This window comes from Sinohyriopsis cumingii, chromosome 7 (genome assembly GCF_028554795.1).
Source record: "Sinohyriopsis cumingii isolate HCF-2022 chromosome 7, ASM2855479v2, whole genome shotgun sequence".
In the NCBI taxonomy this organism is placed as follows: Eukaryota; Metazoa; Mollusca; class Bivalvia; order Unionida; family Unionidae; genus Sinohyriopsis; species Sinohyriopsis cumingii.
The window spans coordinates 116,823,394-116,836,139 of record NC_142967.1 but is presented as its reverse complement, the minus strand read 5'-3'; the positions used below and the strand labels follow the sequence as shown (position 1 = coordinate 116,836,139).

Below are 12,746 nucleotides of genomic sequence, written 5' to 3'. Positions count from 1 at the left end.
TTGTTGTCAGGGTATTTTCATTTGTGACCAACTAGACCATTGGATGGATGTGTCTGTAAAGTCTGGTGCCAATTCTCCCAATGGTTTTTGGAGGAGTATTGACAAATTTGTATAAATGACGATAGACAAAAGGCCATGACATATGCTCTTGACGAGTTTATCTTAAAACTAAACATTTTTGTTCTAATACTTGGGATTTATATTTTGCCTTCTTAAAAACCATCATATACATATATCGCATACAAGTTACAAATTCTACAAATTTTGTATGGCTTAAGTATCTTTGCCAATGCATAAAGATGCCTGTTCTATATTTTTGGGTGGAAAACTTTCGCAAGTAATAAATTAAAGTCTAGACTTAAGATCATTTTTGTACCTACGGATTTTATTTTGAAAAGCTTGCCATGTTTTTAACTGGCCACACGGATCAGCACCTTTAATGTTTTTAGAAAGAATTAAACAACAAAACTATTAAGATCAAAAATGCTGATAATGATATTACAAGTTAAATTCTAATGTCAGAATTTGTAGGGTAAACAAGCTGCCCATTCAAAGTCTGTGGTTTGCCATTTTCTCTGGTGTAAACCAACTAAATAACCACCTGATGCAAATGGTAAGTGATGACAAGACAAATAATACAAACAAAATACAAGTATAATAAGTGCATACCAAGCCAAAAACCATTTCCCTATCAACTGTATGTCCATGCCAGAAGGGTTAGCTCCTTTATGTGATTGTGAGGTCTCCACAAAGGAAATCAGTTTTCCCCTGCACAGCCGGGTCACACTAAATACCACAGATGCAGTGTATCCCCAGGGGTGTAAACTGAGGGTACAAAAAAAACCTTGGTGTCAAAACTGGGGGTCAAAAATGTATTGACAAATTTTGATACGACTCATACTTTTTCGGCTTGAAATAGGATATTGCAACTTGTACAACATACTCTCTCTCTCTCTCTTTCTCTAAACATACAAATACACCAACATGCACAATTAACAAACACATGCAGTGTCCATTCAAAGAATAATTTTATTAGTTCATTTTTCTTTTAAATTCATACTTTTAACAGTCTCCTCAAGCAATATTATAGCCCAACACATTACATATAAGCCAATACAAAATGCCAAATAAATCTTTTCAACCAATTGGGAGCACAGGGGCTCATTACAAAGAAAATCAAGGGATGGGGGTTCTAACCTGCAATAATGTAACACAAGGGAAGACACCGGTCCACACCCCTCGGCAGTTCCAACACTGCTAGTTTATCCTAATTGCGTCTGCTAATTTCCAACTTAGGCCAGTCGTAATCAAGAATAGTTCAATTTTCAAAACAGCTCGACACACTTCGTTCAATTTGTGATATAATGGAGAAAATGCAATAATTGTTTGCCAATCTTGACGTCTGGACATCAACCCTACTCACAGTGCAATTTTGCATTCAGACAATCTTGGATTTCACCATTGACCGTCAATGTCAAATACATAAGTCTAAATGTGTCTTTACGTAAGTCAATGTCAAATACAGAATTCTAAATGTGTCTTTACATGAATCAATGTCAAATAGTTTTCTAAATGTGTCTTAACACAAATCAATGTTAATACAGAATCCTAAATGTGTCTTTACACGAGTCAATGTCAAATATATAAATTCTAATTCTAAATACATCTTTACACAAGTCAATGTCAAATGCAGAATTCTAAATGCATCTTTACATGAGTCAATGTCAAATACTGAATCCTAAATGTGTCTTTACACAAGTCAATGTCAAATACAGAATTCTAAACACATCTTTACACAAGTCAATGTCAAATACAGAATTCTAAATGCATCTTTACATAAGTCAGTCAAATACAGAATTCTAAATATGTCTTTACATGAGTCAATGTCAAATACAAAATCCTAAGCATGTCTTTATATGATTCAATGTCAAATACAAAATTATAACAAGACACACACTCACCATCCTCTGAAGCACCATCACATTGTTAGCCTGAAAAGAGAAAAATGCATAAAACAAAGTTAATCGATTAAAGATTTACTTGGCATAGCAACACAATAAAACACTTTGTATAACACATCCATAATAAAACATTTTGTATAGCAACACATACACAATAAAACACTGCATAGCAACACATACACAATATAACACTTTGTATAACAACAAACACAATAAAACACTGCATAACAACACATACTGGTACACAATAAAACACTACAGCAACACATACACAATACATTTTATAGCAACACACAATAAAACATGTATAGAAATACACAATAAAACATCTTGTAAAGCAACACATTCACAATATAACACTTATAGCAACACTCACAATATAACATTCTGTAAAGCAATACACAGTATAACACTTTGTATGGCAACACATACACAATAAAACATTTTGAAAAGCAACACATACAAAATAACATTCTGAGAAGCAATACAAAGCATAACACCTTGTATAGCAACACACACACAATATAATACTTTGTATAGCAACACACACAATATAACACTATAGCAACACACACACAGTATACCACTTTGTATAGCAACACACATACAACATAGCACTGTATAGCAACACACAATATAACACTTTGTATAGCAACACACACACAGTATAACACTTTGTATAGCAACACACACAATAGAACACTATAGCAACATACACACAGTATAACACTTTGTATAGCAACACACACACAGTATAACACTATTGCAACACACAATATAACACTTTGTATAGCAACACACAGTATAACACTTTGTATAGCAACACACACAGTATAACACTGTATTGCAACACACACAATATAACACTTTGTATAGCAACACACACAGTGTAACACTTTGCATAGCAACACAAACACAATAAAACATTTTGTAAAGCATCATATTCACAATATAACACTTTCTTACTGCATCTAAATCCCATACTGAAAACACGAGTGACTAAAGAATGTAATAAAAAGATGGAATTATGATAAACAGTATCATATAATGCAATATAATAAACAGTATCATATAATGCAATATAATAAACAGTATCATATAATGCATTATAATAAACAGTATCATATAATGCATTATAATAAACAGTATCATATAATGCATTATAATAAACAGTATCATATAATGCATTATAATAAACAGTATCATATAATGCATTATAATAAACAGTATCATATAATGCAACATAATAAGAAGTATCATATAATGCAACATAATAAACAGTATCATATAATGCAATATAATAAACAGTATCATATAATGCATTATTAGAACACAAGATGTTGTTGCCCAGTTAATCCACACACTGATTTAACAGTCACAGCCCTTAGAGCTTTGTTCCTGGAGTTTAAATCAAGGCCCATACAACCCTATTACTGCCACCTACAGCCTTGTGACAAATACCTCAAATCTGGAGATTCCTCAATCTGGAGTGCAATCTCCACTATCATCAATGTCAGGAAGCACATATATACTGCAGGTGAATGGTCGTAAAGCAGGTCAATATCAGCTTGTAAATGAATTCCTACATGTGCCATTAAATATTCAACATCCTGAAAGCTTTGTGTCATACAGTAGATCAGATGCCACTTGAATCTCTTTAATACATGGTTTATAAATCAATAAAATTCCACCAAGTGTAATGGATAATTCAGAGGCAATGTCAACTTCGCTGTAATTCAACTTGGCAAATTTCATAAAAGGCATAAAAAGTATACAGAGCAAGTATTGCTATCTTACCAGAACATTAGGAACTGAAGGGTCTTTTTTAAAATCAGGATATTTTTTACCCACTAAAAAATATTTCTAATTAATATGATAGATATAATTAGTCTTCCCCTACAAGTCAGAGTAAGAATATTTTTCCAAGCACATTTATTTCCAGACCAAAGCCTTGTTCTAAACAACTCCAGTTGATTATAAGCTGCACACTTGTACTAATGACCCTTGTTTTTTTCACTGTATGGCAAAATAAAGTTTCCTGCATGGTGTTCATAAAACCCAAAGAAAGTAAAAATAAGACCATCGTCAATGATGAATATGAAGATACTGTACACTGGCAATATGAATATGAAGATACTGTACATTGGCAATATGAATATGAAGATACTGTACATTGGCAATATGAATATGAAGATACTGTACACTGGCAACATGAATATGAAGATTTTGTTGTTGTTGTTGTTCTAGGGTTTAACGCCATTTTCAGCACAAGATAGGCTATACATGGCAGCCAGTATTAATGGTGGAGGAAGAACCCTGGAAAACCCAGGGAAGAACCACCAACCCACGAGAAGCTACTGGCAGGCTTTCCCACGTACCCACGCTAGACGAGCCTTGGACTCGAACCCACGCAGACAGAGGTGAGATGGCAGGGATACAGAACGGTGAGCACTGTAGACCACTCGGCCACTCAGGGCCACCGAATATGAAGATACTGTACATTCACAATATGAATATGAAGATACTGTACATTCACAATATGAATATAAAGATACTGTACATTCACAATATGAATATGAAGATAATGTACATTCACAATATGAATATGAAGATACTGTACATTCACAATATGAATATGAAAATCACTTTCCCAGCACTTTATACTTTGAATCGATAGTTATCAAAAATCACACAACAGCATGGCTTGCTTCAGTTTCCTCATCAACTAAGTGGCCAATCAAATTTTAGGTCATCTTTGTACATTACAACAATGTATCATAATGCCTACAGTCCAATATAAAGATGCTGAAATTATTCACAAGGAAGGATAAAAAAGCTGTTTAATTACTCTATGGAAAATGTTACTGGATAGAATAACAATTTGCATTATTTTATCTATGCACAAAAGTTACCAGTTTATTGCTTTCATTTATCTCAACATCTAAAGAAAATAACTTCATACGTAATGTGACATTAGTAACTAGTCATGCACTCTGTGTGGGGTAAAGTGGAGGCGTGTACAGACAAAACCAATGTTTCAGAGTAGTGGCTGACACAGAGGGTGTCGTCTTTGGGGAAAAAAGCTTCAGATCAGGAGATCGCAGTCACTATTATAAAAGTTCTGGGACAGACAATCAAGATCAACAAGTATCCAGACCTGATGTAGAGTAGAAATCATCAAGAGCACTTGTTAAAGAATGTGACACAATTTGTCAGGCCCCGCTATCAAGACAAGTCCATGACCCTTGAAGGATTTAGGAACTTTATCTTATTCTATAGCAATGAGACCATCGTCATATGAGTATTGCCATTATATTTGATTACATTAATTTGTAAATAAAATTATTTCAGAGAAGAATGTCAGAACTCCAATATTGCATCCATAACACAAATGTGTGTCAAAAATAAAAGCTCCATCATAAATACTGAACCTTGATAACTAAAATTTCTCAGTATTTAATAATTAAACATCATTTCACACTGTGAAGGGGCAAATTTCTGGCGATCTATGAAGAACACATTAGTCTGAGACCAGAGAACAATTAATTAGCTTTATGGGGACAGGTACGTATCAAATTGATATACTGCCATGACCAGTAATGTCTTTTTGAGGGGAGAATTTTATTCTTAATTAAGCCTTCGTTTATTTAGCCAAAAGAAGACTGGTGGAGAAAAAAGCCAACTTCAATTCCAAAGTGTTTTATGTCAGAATTTAAAGATCGCAATACACTGTTACTCAAACTACAAGGTCAAGTTGACCACGACTTTGGCGCCTCTGGAAAAAGGCAGCAGATATATTTCATTCTGATTGGTTATGCTAAATAAGGGGCGTGTTTCCCACACTAAATTTCCTAGTTTTAATATCGCCACATCGAAAATTTTAATCAGTATAAGCTTTTATGCAAGAGAAAACAAGTGTAAGAAGACTGTGAGAATAAATATGGGAGAAATTCTCTCGTAAAACTGTTGTCCAAGAGGACTGTTGTCGAGGAAAACCAACAAACAATTTTGGTGGTAGAAGCAAGGAATGCTGAAAGCTCAAAGGTATTTGTGACAATTCCATGTAATTAGTGATGCCCATATATAATGCTTTGCCCCTGTTATCATAACCAATGGAGAATTTAGGTTGTCTCTATTTTTTTGTTTTAAAAGGGAGAAAATAACTCCTGCGACGTATCCTGTAATGTATTATCTCTGAGACGTATAGTGAGACATATTACCCTGAGATCCAGGTATCTGTGAATCTACGTACTACACAGAGAGTTGAAGACCGAAAGAGGAAAAAACAGGGAAGTCAAAGCAACAGCTACAGTGGAAGTGGAGTAAACCCAAAAAGCAGGTTATGCAATTGTACAAGGCATTGACTTCGATTGTCACTCGATTCCATGATGAACTAAATCTATCAGTAAAACAGATCGGCTACTTTATTTAAATATATTTGTGTTTTGTAATTCGGTGAAAGTTTTATATCTATAAGCAGAGTATATTCCTGATGTAATGAATTCTCACAGTTGTTTTATGTAATTGATTAAATTGTTGTTTACATGTACGAGGGCTCGTGTTGGTCTTTTCTATATCTCTGCTCAGATCTCTAAATATTCCACCTATAAGTTTCACCACTTATATTTATATTTACTCGAACCGGGCAATAACATCGAGGGTGGTCAACCTCTAGATAACTAGAACCAAATCAAGCTGACACCTTGAAAGAAGATACAATCTGCCAACCCACAAACCTCTTGCAAGAAGAGGGGACTTTGTGTAAGGTTTCTACAAAGTGGACCGTGGGTCACTTACACACACCATGATATAAACTTTAATAAGAAAATGCAGATGGCTTTCTTTATGTAACAGATTCAATTATTCCATTGCAGTTTTGTGCAATAGTGCCTTAACTTCACGACATTGCACTCTGAAAATGGGATATATTCCCTCTCAATCCTGTGGAAACAAATTGACACAGTATGGTGCTAAAATTTGTATTGTTATGGTCTTAAAACATTGCTCTATCAGAAAATGTAAAAAAGTAAATATCAGAATTTTATTTTAAAAGGCCAATTTAACCCTGACCCAGCTCATAAAGCGAGACACAAACACATCTAAAGGGCCTCGGGGTCTAAAGTGCTTGCCTTTACAGTAGAGGTGGGTATTGAATTAAAAATCATATTGCAATATATTACAACATTAAGAAAGAATTAAAGATTACTGTTGATTTATTGAAATAAAATGAATGCAAACTGCAAAAAATTACTTAAAATTATTTAATTATATAATTATAATACAGTTGAGAAAATAAATAAAATGCAGTACAGTAGTTGCAATCTAACAGAAATAAAGAGTTACAATTTAAGTCTTTTGTCTAAACAGTTCACAGTTTGTGGTTTACTTTTTGATAAACATAAAATGCACATAACTCCAGATTGGTCACTGTTATTTTACCCAGTGTAGTTCAAACTGAACTGCCTTGAAAATCACATGATGGAACTTACTTCATATTTTTAAAGATAAGAGCATCAGCATAGTTTGGTTTTAGGGCATTTGTGTATTTACTACATCTCCAGCAGTGGAGAACACCCTCTCAGAAGGGACACTTGTTGCTGGGATGCACAGTAAGGATTTAGCAAGCTTAGCTAATCTAGGAAATCTCTGCTGGTGATTTTTTAACCACTGAAGAGGATTTGAATTCAAGGGAATTGACGGAAACACTATAGTTCTTAAGCTCTTCTTCTACTTCTTCCATTTGTGGACCAATGTCTGACTTGAGCTTCTTGCAAACTGGTTGAGCATCCTTAGCAGCAGAATTAGCAGACACACTGCTTGGGTCATTGTGGAAAAGGTGGCAGTTCTGACTGCCTACTATCACCCACAGGTAAGTGACCAGTGTCATGTTCAGCCTTCACTCTAACAATGATTTCTGATGTATTTTGTTGAAGATTTCATTCCTTCGTGCATCGCTCAGGAATGGTAAGGCTTTAAAATGTGGATCCAAGGCCACAGTAATTGTTTCTTCTTGATGAGTGTATCTATCCTCAAGATCATCAACCACAGCCCTTTTTATCTGAGCTATTACTAGAGAGTCATCATCGCTATGTTGGAAAATGCTGTCAATAAGTTTGCGATGAAGAGGCACGATAACAGAAATGGTTGGAACTGATTCAGCACAGAGTGGTTGTCACCAATTTAAGAGGCTTTAGACAAACCACTACCTCACCTGCCAGGCAAATGTCATCATTTGATAATGTGTTAAAATCTCAAAACGGCAATTACTGCACACTGAATTTCAAGAAACCTTGAATTCATGTCATAAGCACTGTTCCATCTAGTGGGCACATCAGCTATAAGTATATGATCTGGTAGACCCAGCAATTCAACCTGGCTTCTCAGTTTAGCTGCTGCAGTTGTACTTCGGTGGAAGAACCCAATTATTTAATAAATCCTGCTGAGGGGAATTTCAATGAGGCTGATCTTTGGACACTTTTGTTTAGCCGAATTAACTCTACGTGCATAACACTTGATATGAAAGTTGCATCCTAAAAGAGTCCCTGCCTTGTCCATGTTTGATGCATTATCTGATATAATAGATGGTATGGCAATAAACTGTATTTCCCATTCTTTGAGGGCCTCATGAATCACAGCATATACTCTCACCTCTGTGCCCTTTATACATGGGCCGAGTTTGAAGAACATGGTTTATCAGCTTCCAATTTTTATCAATGTGAGTTGACGTGATAGTCAGGTATGATTCAGCTGACCTCGACGTCCAACTATCTGTTGTCACTGCAGCCTTCTCAGCATTTGTAGGTCTTCTGTTACCAGTGCCTTAACCTGAGCATATTTTTTAAGAATGATCACCTCTGCAAACTGCTTTCAACCTGGAAAATTATATCGGGGGGTAAAGTGTATGTAAAAGATCTCTAAACTCTGACAAATCCACTATTCAGTACGGACACATGTCCTTAACTATAAATCTGCACACCTTGTCAGTAATATGCACAGCACACAAAGAATGCAAGGGGTATTTCGCACCAATGAGCCATGGTAAGGTTCTCTGGATTGGCTGTGACGTTTTAGCTTTAGAAAGATCAGAATCTTCACATGATGAACTCACATTAGCAGGGATCGAAGATCTATTGTCTGTTCCATCAGAAAACGGGGCCCCGAGTGGCCCAGGGGTCTAAAGCGCGCTCCGTTACAGATCACTGCCATCTCCCCTCTGTCTGCGTGGGTTCGAGTCTCAGATTCGGCTAATGTGGGTATGTGAGAAAGCTTGCCAGTAGCTTCTCGAGGGTTGGTGGATTTTTCCGGGGATTTCCCAGGTTATTCCTCCACCATTAATACTGGCTGCCATGTATAGCCTATCATGTGCTAAAAAATGGCATTAAACCCTACAACAACAATAACAACCACCAGAAAACTTAACATGAATGTCACAATTTTCCCATCCCCTTTACTCCTTCCTAATAGTCAGCACACGGCAATTGCCTCATCAATTTTCCCATCCCCTTTACTCCTTCTTAATAATCAGCACACAGCAATTGCCTCATCAATTTTTCCATCCCCTTTACTTTAATTCAAAATGAGTCCATATGGCAGATCGAGCTTTTGAATTTTGTACCAGGTCGTACTCAGCCATGCTTGAAATACTTGTAGCTCAAGGCCAATGTCACTTAGTCATCAGTGTCAGCAAGGTGCTTATTTGTTGACAAAGAAAAGTTAAAGCTTCAAAAGGATGAATATACACAGACGTAACTTCTGATTACCCATGCTGCAAATACCCAGGAAACAAAATAGAAATGTTACTGAAGATGATTACTGGCAGTAAACGTATGGACTTCAGTAGGCCACTGTCAATCAAAAACATTTATAGGTAGTGAAATATGGCTAATATTAATTTATAATAATAATAGAGTTCATCTGCACACTATATCGATATAATAATAATAATAATAATGACCTTATTTAAAGAGGGTAACACAATTAGCTAAAAACTAATCTACCTTAAGGCCCTCATACAAAGGAATTTATTTATTTAAGCTGCATCTCTGAAGCCACTGGATATATTGGGTTTGGAAGAAGGAAATAGAGTGGGCATTTCTAATCTCAGCTGGAATACTATTCCAGAGCAGAGTTCCAGAGTATTGGAAACTTTTTTTAAATAACTCCTTATTTGGTTTGGGAATTTTATACTGTTTGGTAGACATGGATATAAGAAAGTTATATTGTGATTAATGTATCATCAGTAATACCACAATATACCAGTATCTGATAATATCATGCACCCCTACTTTACAGATCACTCATACTTCTGTCTGTCTGTCTGTATGAGTCTGAATCTCAAGCTCAACCAATGTGTGTATGCGCAAACGTTTTCCAGTAGATTCCAGTGGGTCAGTGGTTCTGCCTGTCTTTCCAGGTTCTTCCTCAGCCGAATATACAGGGTACCCTGTACAGCGATTCATTGCTGAAAATGGGGTAAAATCCCACAAAATGAAACAAATTCATACACAATCACTCATTTTAGCATGCCAACGAAACTCATGAACCCATTTGTAGTATATGTGCAGGTGTGGATCCCATTTTTCTTATAATATATATCCCCAAAATAGGCATATTTTTTAAACATAAATAAAACCATACTCGGTTAATTAAACCTTTATATATCAAGAATTATATATTTTGTTACATGTTCTTACAAAACAAAATTCTCAGTACACAGAAAAGACGATGAAATATCAATCCATTAGAATTGATAATTTCCTACTGGTAGAAGTGAAATAAGATAGAATCAAAACGATAAAATGTAATTCATGCACATCTATGGCAAATTGGCCAGTGTTTTCTCCAGGATGCGAGACTGTCAAAATTAGTGATATTTAGAAACTTTTAAAATGAGTGAGTGAAGTCTCATATGCATTTGTTTTGCTATTTTGTTGTTATTATTTTGGAGATTTAATGCCATTTCTCTGTGTCTGATTGACTATACATGCAACCAAGTATAACTGGTGGAGGAAGAAACTGAAAGCTCCGGTAAGAAACAACGATCCTTGGAAAGCTACTGGCAAGATTTCTCACATACCCACATTAGCAGAACCCGAGACTCTAACCTACACAGAGGTGACACGCCAGTAATCATTCAAGTTGAGCATTTCAAATCGCTCAAGTCATCCAGGGACCCTGTTTTACTATGAGCAATGAACATCATATCATTCTTTAATAACAAGAATGATGAAAATTATCATGCAAATGAATTCAGTCATAATCAAAGCACATTTTACAATTTAAAAAAGACACTTTTATTCATTATCTAATTGAAAATATTTTACCAACTGCACCAAGGATGGTTGAACAATAGCAAATATGCAGTGGACAGATCTTAGGTGCAGATTTCGCAGGACATTACATGTCATGTCAACTTGCTGTGAACATGCACAAATTAAACTTTACAGACGAGATTTAAATGTTACTGAAAAGTGGAAACCGATCATTAAAATCCCTGCTAATTTCATCAATAGCTATGGAGAATCACTGCTTACAAAATGTTATTTATTATAAGGAACACTTACAAGATTAGTAATTCAAGTATGTTTGTCTTAAAGTGGTGGCCTATTCGAGACAGACAATGTTTGAATGCCTGCTTGAGAGTAAATGGTTACCAGAAGTCACTAATGTGTGATTTTGGGTACATTCTAACTTTTCAACAGAGGGATGTGCTCTGAACTGCCACATAAATGTACAAAATATCTAACACAATTTCAGAAAGAACGGAGGAAGCTTAATAAAATGAAATTTTATAAAACCACTGTAATTCAACAATTGATTCAACGTATATAATAATGGAAATATCAGTAGTTATATTACTGAAATTAACAAATTCATCGTTTACTGAAATTATCAAATTCATCGTTTACTGAAATTATCAAATTCATCGTTTGTCCTCAAAGCATGCACTCAAATTTCATCCTCGGAAACATGATACGTGACGAACCATGGGTCTAATGAAAGATTTACAATTTATCTTTTAAGAAAAGACATATCAAACACAGTTCACCTTTAATGGTATTTTTAATCGTTCTTTACATATGTTCAATACCCAATTCCGAGATCAACATATAAACGTTTAAAACATCAACCTTTCATACAACATAGAAATCCCCCCCCCCCAACCCTTTTTTCATTTTTATCCACAAGAGATCCAAGACTATCTTTGCCAGCTATCACAAAAAAGACAATTACTGAGCTTCTATCAAACCTGAGTTCATTTGCATTCAACATTAAAACATGATAATACGTCTGGTCTCCAGTTTTAAGCCAATGGATCGTTGCACAGTCACACTAAAGCTTGGTTACCTGATTCACAATATCTGCTTTCCGCCATTTGTCTACTCCGTGACGTCACAATATTCGCAGTTGCTAATTGGTCAGGAAGAAACGAGCACCTGCTGAAAATGCAAAGTAAACATTGATGCAACGGTGAATACCCACAAACTGTTTGCCCTTTGTTCTAATTCCTGCTAAAACTTGAATTCTACGATTGTCAGAGAGTATCAACTATATTTGTTATTCGTCAGTCTTGCTTTTGAAGAGTAAATACAATATAAAATGGAAGTTATACATTCAAAAATTAAATGCATTTTCATTCAGTGAGACAATAAGGATGTAGCGTGCTTGCTAAAATGTTATGAAACTTTCAACGACTAATGCAAATCATTAACTTCAACAAAACAAGAAATTTCAGTCCGCTCAGATTTAAATTACATATTCTTTTGAAGTCTTAATCTGTACGCA

At 35.3% G+C, this 12,746-nt stretch overlaps 1 protein-coding gene across 4 annotated transcripts in view; it reads right to left on the bottom strand.

Moving 5' to 3' along the window:
- The window catches only part of LOC149795994 (uncharacterized), a 202,870-nt gene extending 190,518 nt beyond the window's left edge, over positions 1-12,352 (bottom strand). For all 4 annotated transcript variants that reach the window (XR_016422472.1, XR_016422473.1, XR_016422471.1 and 1 more), the window contains exons 1-2: positions 12,309-12,352; positions 1,962-1,991 (exon numbers count right to left, since the gene is read on the bottom strand). The gene's annotated coding sequence lies outside the window, so the exon portion shown is untranslated. The remainder of the gene's footprint in view (positions 1-1,961; positions 1,992-12,308) is intronic.
- Positions 12,353-12,746: the final 394 nt, after the last annotated feature.